This window comes from Frankliniella occidentalis, unplaced genomic scaffold, assembly GCF_000697945.3.
Source record: "Frankliniella occidentalis isolate FOCC.00 unplaced genomic scaffold, Focc_3.1 Scaffold11, whole genome shotgun sequence".
In the NCBI taxonomy this organism is placed as follows: Eukaryota; Metazoa; Arthropoda; class Insecta; order Thysanoptera; family Thripidae; genus Frankliniella; species Frankliniella occidentalis.
In genome coordinates, this window is record NW_026267141.1 from 2,069,469 (window position 1) to 2,074,067 (window position 4,599).

The 4,599-nt window shown below is 43.6% G+C and overlaps 1 protein-coding gene across 2 annotated transcripts in view; it reads left to right on the forward strand.

Annotated features, from left to right (window-relative positions):
* Positions 1 to 4,599, forward strand: part of LOC113216399 (atrial natriuretic peptide-converting enzyme-like) — a 29,682-nt gene that overhangs the window by 22,336 nt on the left and 2,747 nt on the right. The gene's annotated exons all lie outside the window — the stretch shown is intronic.

Consider the following 4,599-nt stretch of genomic DNA (forward strand, 5'->3'; position numbering starts at 1 on the left):
CTCTGGTGGCAGGGTCGCTGTTACTGTCGAATGGACTCGGCGCTCGGGGTTGTGGGTTCGAATCCCGCGTACCTCTGATGGTAAGGCCTCTGAATCTGGGTTTCAGTCTTGCTCACCTTGCGACACCCGTAAGTCCAACAGCCAAAAAGTACGGGGGCCGGTTCTGACGAATTGCGCGTCATAGCAGCCGCTGTGGATAAAGCTCCGGTTCCCTCGATCACCGAAGACGCCCACAGACCAAGCCTGGCGGGCTCCCTTCGGGAAGCCTGACCTTTCTTTTTGGCACCCTTTTTTTTAAGATTACCGTTACACACTTGTAACACTGTAACAGTCGATCTGGTAAGCACACACCTGGTCGTGCGTGCCTGCTGGCACGCTGTTCCTTGTGTGTACATGGTTGACAGCTGGTTTTACTGTGCTTCCTCTATGCCATGCCGCTATTCCACTGGATTGCAAGATAGCGAGATACAAACAACTATAAACAAATGACAGCGAAATACGAGAGAAAATTAGGACACAGACATATTTCCTTAAATTTTTAACATCTACTTTCACGATACGTCCCTCGACGTAGCCTTTTTATTTTTGAAGCCTGTTCCTCTTTGAAATACATCCTTCCCAAATTTGAGTATATCGACGAGGTCGGAGAGAATTAGGACGGAGAATACCGAGGTCGGACAGCACTTTTGGAGATTTTGGAAAAATCACCAGGTCGGAGTTAAATAGGTCGGACAATCTAGCTGCACCGCCATTGGGTTTTAAAAAAGATACCATGCGATAGTTATGCCCGTAATACTAAGATTCACACCACAATAGGCTCCACCAAGGGGGACCAGTAATTTACCTCTAAACTGCGTTACAATTTCTCGTTTTGCCTTATGTATTGTAAATTAATATATGCACCATAAAGCATGCTTTTTGATTTGTTCCGCCACTTTAACTGTAACGGAACTAAGTTACATGATACTGAAACGTTACCGCAGTTGTTCGTTATCATCGCATTATCTACGCTGCCATACGACGCGTCCATGCAACTATATCCTATCTGTTTCTCTGCCCAGGAAGACTAGCTTACCTACCTGTTTTTTTAGCGCTGTCTTCTTTTCACTGTTAATATTAACAGTAGGAAAAGGTTAGAATTACGATTTGTTTCCGGGTCTTGAAGGAACAACCAGTTTCCTATTTTTCTACTGTTAGAATTGGCAGACCCGCAATAAAAAAGAAGACAGCGCTGCAGAGGGCGCCGAAAAACAGATAATAGGCGTCTCTTTCGGGGCATCGAAACAGATTGGATATTGTGGCACGGACGCGTCGCACAAGGGATTTCACAAAACATTCTATGGTATTGATTTTGAAAGAGTAATACGAGGCCCTTCGCTTTAAGGGAACGCTGAATAATTCGATTTACGGTATCGTTACTAGCTTGAGACAGAATGCAATTAAGTCTGTAGCTTAGTTACGTTACGTAGCGTATGAGGCATGGTTGGTCAAGTTCCAACACATAACTTTACCTGGGTTCAGCCGCCTAGAGCACTGTAAAAAATATTTGGGGTAATTTTACCACTTTGACCTGAAAACGCACCTAGCCTTAGCCTTGTATCAGAAAATTGCGCATCCACAGTACAGTGAAATTTAGCTATACAGAGGATCAGCAAATTTCCTATTCCATTAGAAGTGTCTTTATGTGTCCACAGTAGTATAATTGCCGAGCGTATTTATTACAAACCTTTCTGTATCCACAGTGGTAAAAATACTTCTTGCCGTAAAACAGTTCGAGCAAGCAGTCGGGAAGGACGCGGCGGCCAGTGCTCTGACACACAGCCCACTCCGCCTGTTTGCTGTCTCATCAGGGGTGATTGGTGTCGGCACCGGCCGGGGTTTGAACCCCGGACTACGCGATCACCGCACCGCTGCGATACCACTGAGCCATCGAGGCGCGTACGGGAGGCGCCTCCGGGAGACGATCATATGACACAGCCCGGTTATGGCTGTGGGCCGGATAAATTTACTACTGTGGATACGCAAAGTCAAAATACTACCCCCATAGAGTGGTTTCCACTGTTCACAGGATATGCAAAATTAAACCCTGTGAACCCTTACTACCTACAACTCCATCAACTAAGAGTAATTGTCAAGCTCCACAGTGAACCTAATTTTACTACTATGGATACAAAAGATATCCTCAAATATCACCTTAGTAAAATTAAGACAAAATTCAGAAATTTAACACTTTTTTCATTGGCTATGCTAAACATGTTTACTAGTCCAGATTTCAAAAAATTGTGGGCTTTCAGGACACACTAAGTTATCCGCGATTTTTTACAGTGAGCTTGCAGATTGCACTGTGCTTCCGTTCTGTAGGCCTCTTGTTACACGTCTTATTGTATCAGCGTTCCTTATTTGTTCTTGCCCGGGGATGGAAACTTTATTTAGCACAAACTTCCCCCAAGCACGATGTTTTCGTTGATGCATTCAACTGTTCCTAGTGCGCCTCTACTCCCTGCATGATCACTTTATTTTCCTTCAGCAGACCCATAACGGCGATAGCCTTAATCTTGGCCCTTGCGTAGTCAACTTGTAGGGTAGGGTGATGGTCAGAGACTTGCCAAAGTACACACCGCGGGCACCTTGACCGGGGTTCCGTTGACTTGGAGGGCGAAACGGATCCGTTTGCGTTGGGTTGACAACGCATTCGTTTTGTTCCTCGCAGTGAAATGCGGTTGCGCATTCCGACGTCTCTGGTATTCCAGGTGGGGTTGCTCGCGTACGGGATTGAGTCGTGATGCTGTTGGTGTCCATAATGCAGGGGGTCGAAGGCAGGTTCTAACGCAGAGGTAGCTCCCGATGATAGGGATGAGACCAAGGTAGGAGAGGGTGATAGTTTTTCGGAAGTTTTTTACTCTGCGCAGCACGGTAAACAGGAGCACAAGTGAAGATGGCACATGCATATCGGAACTCGAGTTTCGATATACTGCCAAATAACACAGACCAGTTCGTGTTCAGCAGATCCAGACTCCAGCAAATGAAAATTAAAGCAGGGAATCATTCCACGCATTTATTCAAAAATGTAAAGATGTAAAAGCTTCTATAGAGAAACTTGAAGAGGACGCGGTCCTTCCCTCAAGTAGGTATAGCTTTTTCTACTGAAGACACCTCTTAGGACTTATGTACATTTGAGTTTTGCTAAAATTAAATTAGGTCGTGATGGTGATTGAAATTAATATGTTTGCACACAGACATGCCGCAGTCAATGTGTTGAATTTAATGATGATCTTCCATAATCTTGAACTTGTCCCCTAGGGACCACAAATATTTCAGTATGAAACGATTCCAACCCATTAATAGTGAACTTATGGGTTTTTCAATTTGAATACTATTCGACAGCGAGCTTTCAGTCTTAATACCTAAACTAAGCGAGGTTTTAAATCTCATAAGCGAAAAATTATTAATACAAGATTAGAGCGATATTCTAAAATTAATACCAACAGAGGCAATGAAATATTGCCTCGCTTCTTTTAAGTAACAAACATTGCTCTGGTATTTGCAGTGTCGGATGTTAGCGCAACAGTGCATCGTGAGATATCGCGAAGACTGTGATGCGAGACGTGGTCTGCGGACATGTCAATTATTCTAATAAAGTTAAGCAATACGTAGGGCATGGAAAGCGCGAATAAAGTGCAAGGGAAGATCATTATAATTTAATTTAAAACATATGCTTCGTCAGGTCAGTTAACTAGATGGTTCCGGCCGTGCGCGTTTCGAGAAAAAGTCTGGACCGAAACTAGTGCCTTAAGTTCAGTGATTTTGATCAAGGATGGAATGGTAATAAAATTATATTATCGCATTTTTGGCTACTGTACAAGAGCTATGCGACTTCGACACCGTGCATAGGTAGAGTAGAAAAGAATTCATCTGATCCCATCAGGGGGTTTCGCAATATGTGCTTAACCTAGGAGTTGCGGCAACTTTTATCTAAGAAATTAAAATACTGGCAGCCTAATATAATTTCTTGTGAAAAAGTGGACACATCTCTCCAGAAAAGCAAATATTGTGGGCAGCCCCGTTTGGCTGGGATAGAACCTTTTCTAATCTCTCGAGACACGATGTCGAAAGTTGATCGAGGCCCATAGCTTTTGAGCAGGAGCCAAAAAGGCGATAATCTAATATCATTACCATTTTCATCCCTGATTTTGATCATTTGACCGTGCAGTTCGATGTCAATGACCTGTAGTAACACCCTCGTTACGTTCGAGTCTGATTTGCTCTTGTTTTAGCCGTTAATTGGGAACTGTTTCTGGTGCTGATTTCCTTGCTTCTTCTTAACACGGTCACTGCCAGAAGCGTCTGTTAGAGGTGTTTTCATTGAAATACGAAGTCCCTGACGTTATATAGCAATTTGTTTGTCAGCATTGTTATTGAAACTTAGTTCCATTTTTCTACAACAAATCATACCTGGAAATGAGGCACAGGCCCTTAACCCACTGACACTTTAGTTACATCCCCAACCTACTGTCGAACATGGCAAGACGGTTTTTCGAATAGTTTAACACGTAACACTAGAACCGCGGCATGGGTCATTTTGACCCTTTTCGATTTTCA